Source organism: Neovison vison, chromosome 9 (assembly GCF_020171115.1).
Source record: "Neovison vison isolate M4711 chromosome 9, ASM_NN_V1, whole genome shotgun sequence".
NCBI classification, from domain to species: domain Eukaryota; kingdom Metazoa; phylum Chordata; class Mammalia; order Carnivora; family Mustelidae; genus Neogale; species Neogale vison.
In genome coordinates this window covers 82,168,808-82,182,060 of record NC_058099.1, presented here as the reverse complement: position 1 = coordinate 82,182,060, position 13,253 = coordinate 82,168,808, and positions in this window count along the sequence as shown.

Here is a 13,253-nt window from a genome sequence, read left to right as displayed (position 1 = left end):
TCTAATTCTTTGTTTGGCTGGCTTTCATTTTTGTCCGACTGTACCACTCCCATATACTAAAAATTACTAGCTTCATTCAAGGGAGACTGGTGTGAAAGTCACATGGGCTTTGTTATTATTGCGTTTTTAGTTTTGTTTTTATTTTCATTTGACAGGAACTAGAAGGGAGAGCAGATGGAGGTTCGCAAGGACAGGTTGTACCAAACATTGACCGAGTGCCTCTTCGGTTTGTAAAACGACTATATCAGAAAGTCGTCACGTTACTCAGATGCTTCAGGGCTGCACTGTTCGGTGTGGTTGCACTAGCTGTTTGTGGCTATTTAAATTTAATTCTACTAAAATTAGTTTTAAAAAAATAGGTTTATTAGTCACACTAACTGCATTTCAAGTATTCAGTAGCTGCATATGGCTATTGGCTACCATATTGGACGACTCAAATTTATAGAACACATCCAGCATCACAAAGTTCCATGGGAGCAGTGCTGCCTTAGAATTAGCTTCTACACACCGTTTCTCGCCATTTGGGTTTGGGAAACATGTCAAGTGGAATACCCTGGAGTTGTTGAACGCATGAAGTCCAGTGGGCTGCTGCTGGTGGGGTGTGTAAAGATTGAGTCTAAGAAGGTGCTTAAAGAATTCTAAATACCCAAGACTTGAAAATCTCTCATTTTAAAGGATCCACCCAGTAGAAAGAAGGCTGGGGTTGGGGGCTATGGTCTGGGGTGTGCTCAGTGCTCAGCTATAAGACACACTAACTCTTAGCATTGACTTTTCAGCGGTGTGCACCAATGGGGTTGGAAGCTGCACTTCATGTGTGAGTACTGTGAACGCTACTACTTCGGACTATAACATTTTAAAGGATTCTTAACTCAGTATCTGTGCATCCTTACTAAAATGTCTTTAAAGGTATAGGGATTTGGAGTTTAAAACAATCGTTTGGTATAAAGAATATGACACTGGTACCATGTTTATATGTCCAGAGGGAGAATGTGCCTGCCTTAGGGAGATGGAATTCCCCGTTGGTGCCTGGTGGTCAGATCTCTTCAGGAAGATCCAACATTGGCCGTTGAGATGAATGCTTATATAGACCTAGCCTTTTAAAATTAATGGGTATCAATTTCCTCTCATTGCCAAGGTTTTATCAGATTAGATTTTTATGTCTTTGATATAAATCCCAGACCTAGATTGATCTACACAAAAATCTTGATGTTGTAATTATAACTTGGTTTACGATAGTTTTTGCTCCAAGTATGGTCTCTCAGAGTCAAGAACGACAAAGATAGGAATCAACCGGAACCAGAGTTGACTTGGTTCCAGTCAAAGAACACTGGTGTATGACTGGAAGAGTGACTCACATGAAACTACCAAGAAGTGCAAACTCAGATTGAGGAAGCCATCAAGACTTTCCTAAGAGAAGCAGATAAAATGTAGAGTGACCAACTCCAAGGTCTTTCAAGTGTTTATAGATACACACCTCCCTGGGGCCAGGACTTAGCAGGGTGGTTTCCTGTCTTACTAGCTGCCAGAGGTCCAGCCTTGTCTTGGAGGGTATATGCTAAAACAACCGTAACCCTGTAACACCTACCATGGCTAGGAATTACGCAGCCATGAGATACAGAACCATCTTGTAGCCACGAAATTCTACGACCTTACAGCCAAAAGCAGGGGAAATTGATAACCCCCCAGTTAGAAGGCAGCATTCTAGAAAGAGATGTAGTACACACATGAACCGCTAGACCATCAGTGATACCCTCAACTACCAACTGGGCTGTTTGCTTCCTCAGTCCAGATGATCTCAGCAGAGTTGTATCACCTGGAAACAAAACGTCCAACTTGAGTATTTGTCATTTGTTATTTTTGGCAGTTGTAAGGAAATTTGAACTGGAATTCCTTGCCCAGCATCAAAAAATTATAAAGTTATAAAGATGTAGGTACCAAAAAAAATAATAAATAAGCCTTCATGTTCTTGAGGCTCGTTTGCATAGCTATCTAGCTCCTGGACAACCTGCAGAGTGGCGTTCAACAGTGACCTCTGGGTCCTGCCGACCCTCACCAGTAGAAGCAGCGCCTCACAACCAGACTGTTTTTCTGAGCTAATTGTGTTTACTTGCCTGTCAATTCCAGCTTTGACTCAGAGCTGACAATGGAAATGTTTTCGCTCTGTTTTAGTAACCTGAGCACATGAGGAAACCTCTCGTGTATCACACTTTTTAACAACAGTGCCACCATAATGGTAGGAACTCTCATTCATTATAAGCCACTATCAACATCTTATTTTAGTTTGGTTTGGGTTTTTGGCAGCAGTGACAGAATCTTTTGGGTCCCAGATAGGAATTTGCAGGGGAATTGGTCTCTGGTTCACCTCTCTCCAGGGAAGGAAATTTCCTGCTGGGATCTTAGGTGTTTGGCCTGTAGGGAAGGAGAATTCCTGCGGGGCTGCCTTTAGACTGGAAGAAAATAAAAAATAGAAGTGTTTTCACAAAAAATCGCCCCGTTTGGTCTCACAGCAGTATAGACAGGCTGAGTGCCAGAATACTGAGTTTACATAAAAGCGCACGTGGGATCAAAGAAGAAAATCAATTACCCAAATGCCTTATCTCCCAAGGGGGACAAGCTGACCTGAACCCCAAGGCTCCAGACTTGGGGGTTGGAATTCTGTGCCATCTGCCCAGCGTGGCAGATTTGGGAGTGTTATGGATACCCACCTTGCTACTCTCTGCTCCTCAGTTTCCTACAAGTTACCCAACTTGGGAATTCAGCACCACAGAAACTCTTGAGAAATTAATCACATATCATCTTTTGAGTTCCTATAATGTGTCTACTGTGGACTGTGGTACATACAAGGCAAAAGCCCACTTGTGGCCACGTAGACTTACTCAGGCGGGACCCTGGGCATCTTTCTGCCTCCCCAATTCAAGTGACATCATGGCTTAATGAGAACATTCATAACTAACAAGCTTTTTGTTATTTTGTAAGAAGACTTAAATTCACTTAAATGTCGTGCTTTTATTGACTTGAGCCCAGCAAAACTAACCCACACCAGAAGGTATTTGTGAGCTATTAGGATTTTGAGAATTTAGGCAGTAAGTGTTTGGACTCTAGGTGTTCAAACTTAATACCCAAGTGGTTTTTAGGGGCCTAGCATTTTCCCACAGAGACCTCATAAGTAGGGCTAGTTGGCCGTTTCCCAACCTAATAGGTATCTCCATAGCTGCTTCCAAAAAAATACTACCAGAGGTAGTATCCTGGCCATACCTTGTGTCATGTGGCGGAAAGTATGAGTTGAGCTGGACATTTTGTTCTCCCAGGAGACTGGGAGGAAGCAGGAGAATTAGTCATGGTGAGATCTTAGTAAAAGATCCTGCTGCTGCCCTTGGGCTCATAAAGGCTCCAGCAGAGAAGACTAAGGCAGAGCATGTGCCCTTCCTCTTTATAAAGACAGAAAGAGGCACCAGCAGGAGCCATCGTCAGAGATGGAGTGAGACGCCTGGACCGCCATGCATCAAGCAGAAGAGTTTTCCGGAGGACAACTTGCTGTTATTTGAAGCACTTCAGTCGGACACCTCATTGCCTAAAGAGTTGAGAGCTTAAACACTATCCATCTCAACATCTATGAAGTCAGCTTTCAGCATCGTGATTCTAATGGGGAGAAGTCTGGTGTGACTGAGAACAAAGCACGTTTCCCCAAAAGCCTGTTAGCCTTTCCCAGGGGAATGAAAACAAGTGTCTGGAATGATTGAAGAAATCATCAGTTAAACTTCATTCTCAAGTCTCCTTCAGATATTAATAGCCCCTTTTGTTTTTCCTCCAAGTAGACAATCACTGTTAATGAAATGTGATTTCAGGGTTTATGGCTGAGTCAGGAAATTCAACATTGAGTTGAAAACACCGACGATCAGTCAACCCCACCGCACCTACATCTTTAGGCCTCAGCATTTTTGTGGAACAAGAACAGCCTTCTGGGCACAAACTGATTGTGAAGGTTACTCTGAGGACAAAAGCCGTGGTTTATAGACACTTATTCCTGAGCTCTGGTCTTAAAAATAAAGCATAATAAATAAAGCACCCCTAATGAGAATCGTAGTGGTGGCTCAAGTTGCTTAAAAGTGAAGGACATGGTGTGAATCCCTCAAGGGCATGCTTGCTTTCATGTTGAGGGGCTTGGCTGAGGTGGTTGGTCTGGGCCTACCTAGCTCTGCTGACATCCCCGCTCCGCCAATTCCCCCAACTCCAGGCCATGTGGGTGGCTTTGAGCCAGGAGTACCAAATGAAATTGCGTTCAACTGCTTCAGGCTTTTGGCAGACAGCGTTTACTTGAGTATGTGCTTTCCTTACTGAAGATCTGTTTTCATATGAGTTCCAGAGAGCAGTGTTATGATGGAGTCTTTTCATACTGATTGCCATTAGGTTTGCAAAAGTCGTGTGAGCTTGTAACCTGACCGCAGGGATGGAGAAGATAAGGCAAGTTGGTGTTTGAGCTTATATAGATTTACCTTACCTCCCATGCTCCTGCCTGGACCCCAAAACCCCCCACAAAGGCACTTCCATCTGTGGATAGATGCCTACCCATTGTTTTTGAGGGTGTGATACAAGCAAGAGACTTATTTTCCTGCCACCTCGCTGATGTTGCTCTACCAAGTTTTATCTTTTTAAGAATTTCCCCATTTTTTGCTGTGAATGATTTTATGGCATCATGATTTACTTCAGTCAGCCAACTTTTTCAGAAAATGAAAAAGCCCATGTTGTTTAATTTTCCAAATGACCCTGCCTCTCAGAATCATCCTATCAGGAGCACCTGGGTGGCTCAGTGGGTTAAAGCCTCTGCCTTGGGCTCAGGTCATGATCCCAGGGTCCTGGGATCGAGCCCCGCATCAGGCTCTCTTCTCGGCAGGGAGCCTGCTTCCCTTCCTCTCTCTCTGCCTGCCTCTTTGCCTACTTGTGATCTATGTCTGTCAAATAAATAAAATCTTAAAACACACACACATATCAGAAAGATCATATAATTGCCTTTCTCTGTTTCACTTATTTCACTTAGCATAATGCCCTCTAGTTCCATCCACATTGCAAATGGCAAGATTTTGGGGGTTTTGATGGCTGCATAGTATTCCGTTGTGTGTATACACACACACATATATAAAATATTAAATATATATATTAAATATTAAATTAAAATTAAAAAATATATATACATGTATTTACACCACATCTTCTTTTTCCATTCTTCTGTTGATGGACATTTAGGTTCTTCCCATAGTTTGGCTATTGTGGACATCACTGCTATAAATCATCGGGTTCATGTGCCCCTTCAGATCACTACATTTGTATCTTTACAATAAATACCCAGTAGTGTGTTGGGTCATATGCTAGCTCTATTCTCAACTTTTTGAGGAACCTCCATACTGTTATCCAGAGTGGCTGCACCAGCTTGCATTCCCACCAATAGTGTAGGAGGGTTCCCCTTTTTCTGCATCCTTGCCAATATCTGTCGTTTCCTGACTTAATTTTAGCCATTCTGACTGGTGTGAGGTAGTATCTCAATGTGGTTTTGATTTACATTTTGCTGATGCCGAGTGATGCTGAGCACATTTTCAGGTGTCTGTTGGCCATTTAGATGTCTTTTTTGCAGAATGTCTATTCATGTCTTCTGCCCATTTCTTGATTGGATTCTTTGTTCTTTGGGTGTTGAGTTGGATAAGTTCTTTATAGATTTGGGATACTAGCTCTTTATCTGATATGTCATTTGCAAGTATCTTCTCCCATTCTGTCGGTTGCCTTTGGTTTTCTTAACTGATTTCTTTGCTGTGCAAAAGCTTTTGATCTTGATGAAGTCCCAATAGTTCATTTTTGCCCTTGCTTCCCTTGCCTTTGGCGATGTTTCTAGGAAGAAGTTGCTGCAGCTGAGGTTGAAGATGTTGCTGCATGTGTTCTACTGAAGGATTTGGATGGATTCCTGTCTCACATTGAGGTCTTTCATCAATTCAGAGTTTATTTTTTGTGTGTGGTATGAAGAAATGGTCCAGTTTCATTCTTCTGCATGTGGCTGTCCAACTTTCCCAGCACCATTTGTTGAAGAGACTGTCTTTTTTCCACTGGACATTCTTTCTTGCTTTGTCGAATATGAGTTGACCATAGAGTTGAGGGTCCATTTCTGGGCTCTCTATTCTATTCCATTGATCTATGAGTCTGTTTTGGTGCCAGTCCCATTCTTTCTTGATGACAGCTTTGTAATAGAGCTTGAAGTCTGGGATTGTGATGCCACAAACTTTGGTTTGCTTTTTCAACATTCCTGTGGCTATTATGGGTCTTTTCTGGTTCCATATAAAGTTTAGGATAATTTGTTCCAGTTCTTTGAAAAAAAAATTGATGGAGTTTTGATACGGATTGCCTTAAATGTGTAGATTGTTTTGGGTAGCATCAACATTTTCACAATATTTGTTCTTCCAATCCATGAGCAGGGAACGTTTCTCCATTTCTTTATGTCTACCACAATTTCTTTCATGAGTACTTTATAGTTTTCTGAGTTCAGATTCTTTGCCTCTTTGGTTAGGTTTATTCCTAGGTATCTTACGGTCTGGGGTGCTGTGGTAAATGGGATTGACTCCTTAATTTCTCTTCCTTTGGTCTGGCTCTTGGTGTATAGAAATGCAACTGATTTCTGTGCATTGATTTTATATCCTTTACTAAATTCTTGTATGAGAGCTAGCAGTTTTGGAGTGGAGTCTTGGGTTTTCCATATAAACTATCATACCATTTGCAAAGAGTGAGAGTTTGACTTCTCCTTTGCTGATTCGGATACCTTTTATTTCTTTTTGTTATCTGATTGCTGAAGCTAGTACTTAGAGTACTGTGTTGAATAGCAGTGGTGATAGTGGACAGCCCTGCTGTGTTCCTGACCTTAGGGGAAAAGCTCTCAGTTTTTTCCTGTTGAGAATGATACTCGCTGTTGGCTTTTCATAGATGGCATTGAGGATATTGAGGTACATACTCTCTATCCCTACACTGTGAAGCGTTTTGATCAAGAAAGGATGCTGTACTTTGTCAAAAGCTTTTTCAGCATCTATTGAGAATATCATATGTTTTTTGTTCTTTATCTTATTAATGTTTTACATTGATTTGTAGATGTTGAACCAACCTTGAAGCCCAGGAATAAATCCCACTTGGTCATGGTGAATAATCCTTTTAAGGTACTGTTGGATCCTATTGGCTAGTACTTTGGTGAGAATTTTGCCTCCGTGTTCATCAAGGATACTGGTCTGTAATTCTCCTTTTTGATGGGGTCTTTGGTTTGTGGATCAAGGTAATGCTGGCCTCACAAAATGAGTTTGGGAGTTTTCCTTCCATTTCTATTTTTTGGTACAGTTTCAGAATAGGTTTTAATTCTTCTTTAAATGTTAGGTAGAATTCCCCTGGGAAGCCATCTGGCCCTGGGCTCTTGTTTTTGGGAGATTCCTGATGACTGTTTCAATCTCCTTACTGGTTTTGGGTCTGTTCAGGTTTTCTGTTTCTTCCTGGTTCAGTTTTGATAGTTTATATGTCTCTAGGAATGCATCCATTTCTTCCAGATTGTCAAATTTGCTGGTGTATAGTTGCTCATAATAGGTTCTTATAATTGTTTGTATTTCTTTGGTGCTGGTTGTGATCTCTCTTCTTTAATACATGGTTTTATTAATTTAGGTCCTTTCTCTTTTCCTTTCAATAAGTCTGGCCAGGGGTTTATCATTCTTATTAATTCTTTCCAAGAACCAGCTACTAGTTTCATTGATTTGTTCTACTGTTCTTCTGGTTTCTAGTTCATTGATTTCTGCTCTGATCTTTATCATTTCTCTTCTCCTGCAGGGTTTAGGCTTTCTTTGCTGTTCTTTCTCTAGTTCCTTTAGGTGTAGGGTTAGATTGAGTTCTTGAGAACTTTCTTGTTTTGTTTTGTTTTTGTTTTTTCAAAGATTTTATTTATTTATTTGACAGAGATCACAAGTAGGCAGAGAGGCAGGCAGAGAGAGAGGGGGAAGCAGTCTCCCCACTGAGCAGAGACCCCGATGGGGGGCTCGATCCCAGGACCCTGAGATCATAACCTGAGCCAAAGGCAGAGGCTTTAACCCACTGAGCCACCCAGGTGCCCCCCTTTCTTATTTCTTGAGAAAGGCTTGTATTGCTATATACTTTCCTCTTCTGACCACTTTTCTGTGTCCCAAAGATTTTGAACAGTTGTGTTTTCATGAAATTTTTAAAAATTCTTCTTTAATTTCCTCATTGACCCATTCATTCTTTAGTAGAGGAAAAGTAGAGGAAAGCTGGAAAGAACTCAACATGGAGTTCTTTCCAGCTTTCCTCTTGTGGTTGAGTTCTATTTTCCAAGTACTGTGGTCTGAAAATATGCAGGGAATGATCCCAGTCTTTTAGTACCCGTTGAGACCTGGTTTGTGACCCAGGATGTGATCTGTTCTGGAGGATGTTCCATGTGCACTAGAGAAGAATATGTATTCTGTTGTTTGGGGTAGAATATTCTGAATATATCTTTGATGTCCATTTGGTCCAGGGTGTCATTTAAAGCCTTTATTTCCTTGTTGATCTTAGATGATCTGTCCATTTCAGTGAGGGAGGTGTTAACATACCATACTATTATTGTAGTATTGTAGATGTGTTTCTTTGATTTTGTTATTAATTGGTTTATATAATTGACTGCTCCCATGTTAGGGGCATAGATATTTAAAATCATTAGATCTTCTTGCTGGACAGACCCTTTAAATATGCTATAGTGTCCTTCCTCATCTCTTATTATAGTCTTTGGCTTAAGATCTAATTTATGTGATAGAAGGATTGCCACATCAGTATTCTTTATATATCTATTAGCATAGGAAATTGTTTTCCACCCCCTCACTTCAAATCTGGAGGTCTCTTTGGGTCTAAAATGAGTTTTTTGAAGAGAGTGTATTGATGGGTCTTAATTTTTTTATCCATTTTGATACCCTGTGTCTTTTGATTGGGGCATTTAGCCCATTTACATTCAGGGTAACTATTGAAAGATATTAATTTAGTGCCACTGTATTGCTTGTAAGGTGATTGTTACTGTATATTGTCTCTGTTCCTTTCTGGTCTGTTACTTTTAGGCTCTCCCTTTGCTTAGAGGCCCCTTTTCAATATTTCCTGTAGGGCTGGTTTGGTGTTTGCAAATTCCTTTATTTTTTGTTTGTCCTGGAAGCTTTTTATCTCCCTGTCTATTTTCAATGAAGCCTAGCTGGATATAGTATTCTTGGCTGCATGTTTTTCTCGTTTAGTGTTCAGAATATATCATGCCATCTTTTTTTGAGGTGAGTTTTTATGCCTTGTCATTTTATCCAGGTACGAATAGATGAATGAGAGAGAACAAAATACTAAAAGGGTAGTAAGGATCCCAGAAAAATATACACCAACCAAATCCGAAGAGACCCAAAACTGTGTGTGGTGGTGGGGGATGGGGGGAGAAAGGAGAAAAGAAAAAGAAAAGGATTAAAAAATATATATGTATATACATATACATATTATTTTATATATATATTGGGTTAGCAAATAGAACAGAGCCACACACTTGATTTTGCGTGTATTTTGGTCTGTTAGAACAAACTGCCTCCCAACATTTTAAGGAAAGAAATAACACACACACACGCACGCACACAAATAAGGGTAAATATGATGAAGGGATGGAATATGACTGTAAAGATGAAAATCAAAAAGAGATTCTAAAAAAGGAATTGATAAGTTGGTTGAAAAAAAGAATTAAAAAAAAAAAGGAAAGAATGTGATCAGGCTGGAGCCTAGAACAAAGACATGCACTAGACTTAGGGTCTATTTTAATCTGTTAGAAGAAACTGTATCCCAAATTTTAAAGAAAGTATAACCCATATGTATACAAAAAATAAGGTTAAATATAATGAAAGGATAGAATATGACCATAGCAATGAAAATTTAAAAAAAAAGATTTTTACAAAGGTATTGGTAAGGTAAAATAGTTTTTAAAAAGTTAAAATAGGATAGAGGAAAATTTTTTAAAAAATAGAGTAAGAAAAAAAAATTAAAAATTTAACTTTGAAAGACTACAGTATCATGGGGAAAATAGCCATGAATTCTCTATGCTGTATTCCCATTGCTCTTAAGTTTAGCTGTTCTCATTGATTGGTAAACTTGGTCTTGGCTGGATGTTCTTGCTGATCTTCTAGGTGAGGGGCCTGTTGCCATGATTCTCAAATGTCTTTGCCCAAGGCAGAATAGTACTGCCCTTGCCAGGGGCCGGGCTAAGTCATCTGCTCAGGTTCATTCTCTGAAGCTTTTTGTTCCCTGAACGCCTCCGGCAAAGCTCTGGAGGACAGGAATGAAGATGGCGGCCTCCCAGTCTCTGGCCCAGAGGAGCTGTGAACTCCGGGCCCCACTCCTCAGTGCGCCCTCAGAGAAAAGCAGTCAGTCTCTCCTGTCTCCCTGGTGTCTGGCTGCCCTCTGAGCTCACCTGGCCTGTGACCAAGCGTTTCTGTCTCTGGCACACGGACCTGTTGGAGTCTCCAAACCCAGCAGATTCTGCTAAATGCTTCAGCGCTGCTTCTTCTGCAGGAAGAAGGAGGGGGTGGGTCTCCCTAGATCTGCCATTTGTGGGCTCCCTCCTCGAAGAGCAGTGGCCTGACTGTGCTGCGTATCACCACAGTTTAAGGTAACCCCAAGCTGAGAGCTCACTCCTCAGCCCGTCTCTGTAGCCGGCTTCCCCGCTCCGATACCTGGGAGCTCTGCTGCACTCAGACACCCCCGGTCTTTCTGTGACCCCACAGGTCCTGAGACCACACTGCCCCCCAAGGACTCTACGTCCCACTTAGCCTCTAGAGGGACATCCCTCAGTGGGGCAGACTTCCAAAAGTCCCCATTTTGTGCTCTCCCGTTCCACCACTTGCTGGGAGCTGGCCCCTCCCCACACAGTCTCTCCTCCGTATTTGGCCTTGGATTCACTTCTCCGCATGTCCTACCTTCCAGAAAGTGGTCGTTTTCTGTTCCCAGAATTGGTGCTCTTCTTCTCTTTGATCTCCTGTTGAGTCTGTAGGCATTCAGAATGGTTTGATAACTGTTTGCTGAACTCCTGAGACCTGAGGAGGTCTTGTACTCCTCTGCCATCTTGCTCCTCCCCCCTTATATTTAAATGTTATAACTTTTTTTTTTTACTTTTGATATTACTTTGATAATATGGTGTGAATTTTTTCTTTTTCTTTTCCCTTCTGCCTCTTTATCTTTAGAGAGCACTTCACGGTAGGCACAATAGTCTTGTTTGAAAGGTGGACCACATGGGAAGATTTTCTTTAATCAAAGATTACTCGTGTGTATTTTGATTCCTGACCTCATGAAGGCCCAGCCGTGGTGGTTAAAGCAGAATTGTTTACAGCTGTGTGAAAATTATACTGAGATAGCAGGGGTCCTGCCTACAGGATTGATTAAGCTGCAGGGCAAAGGACACAGGTTGCTAGAAATCTTGGTAACCACTATTCTGGGTCCAGGCATTATGGCATTATGATCCACTGCTCTAGATTGGGGAAAGTTTGATTATGTACCCTGGGCACTTAATATCACATGCCAGTATTAAAAAGCTCAATTCTCTCAACCGCCAAGAAAAGAATTCTTGGGGAATTCAGAGAAATGATTTTGTAGAGTTTTAATTGAGATCTCATCACAGAGCTTGGACCAGTTAAGTGACTATCTGAATTGCTTTCCTGTGGAAAAAATGAGGGCTTCCAGAGTCCATACCAGGACACAGAGCTCTCTGGACAAGCACATAATTGGTTCCCTAGAGGAGAACGGGGCGGCAAGGACTGTTTTAGGTGTTTTCAAGGTCAGTCTTTAAGGATGTTGCCAAACTATAATCCTGTTCATCTCTTAAAAATCTTTCCTGAAATCCCCAACGGTCCAGGGAGGTATCACCATGTCTGGAATTGAACACGGATACCATACTCACTTCTGTCTTTGGAGATGATTATCCACAATGCTAGCCCAGACTTGTAGGCTCAGAAGGTAGTAATAAATGGTAGCTCTCCCCCTGATTGATTCACCCACCTCCCCTCACGTTGTTAGATAAGACAGCATTTCTTGTGGCTATTCGCTCTCAGAACTATTATTGGACTAATTCATATGTGTAGAAATTTCCATATAAAATGTGGCAGTAATCAAGCAGTTTGGTAACTGTGTTGAACAAAACAATATTTGTACAACTTTTTGTAATGCAGATGGAGGAAACTTTTTAAAAACGGTATCCAGGTTTTATTCCACTAGGAGCATATCTTAATGTCCTAGCAAGTGCACAGCCCATCACACGTGTGTGGTTCCCCATACTAAAGGGATATGGATAGGAAAATTTGCCTCTTTCACTCAGAGGCCACCCTCTTTGCTACGTATCTCTACAGAGATGCCTCTTTTTTTTAGCATTATAATGTGGCTCAAATGAATGTCTTATTCTGAAACAGTAAGTTTGCTGAAGCTGAGTTGTAAAAATTCTACTGCATACGTATTGCCATCATGGGAGCTTGGGAAGATGATTAGGTTTTACTATAAGTTGGTAGATGACTGAGAACAAATTTGAGAAGACTTAAATATTAATTCATTCCTGTATTCAACACATGTCTATTCCATGTCCTCTATGTTTTAAGGAACTGAACTAGGCCCTGGAGATACAGAAACTGAAACAGAAAAGAGATGGTCCCTGGCCTCACAGAGCTTAGGAAAGAAATAGGACTGCACATAAGCCAAGATGTGATTATTACCTTATTGGATGGATAGTATAATAGGGGTGTTCAGAGCACTCTAGGACCACATGGAAGGGAACACAGCCCAGACTTGTAGGGTTAGGGTAGGATTCTGGAAGGTAGCATCAGTGGAGGCTTCCAGAAGAAGTGACAGATAAGCCCAAACCTGAATAATATGTAGGAATTGGTCAGATAAGGAGTTCATGTATGTGGGTGAACACTCAATTCAAAAGAAACAAGTGGAAATGCACAGAGGTGACAGCATGGAGACTTCAGAAAACTTGGAAGCCCTTTGGTGTGACTGGTAGATGGAGTGCAGCAGGCCGGGTATAAAATCCAATGGTCATTAGACCATGAAGGCCATTGTGAGCCATGTGAGCATTCATGACTTTTTACTCAAGGCAATAAGATCTAGGAAAGATTATCAGCAGGGGAGTAGTATTATCTGGGAAGGAGCACCTGTAGAGAATAGACCAGAAAGAGAGTGGACTGCACTCAGAGACCATTTTGGAA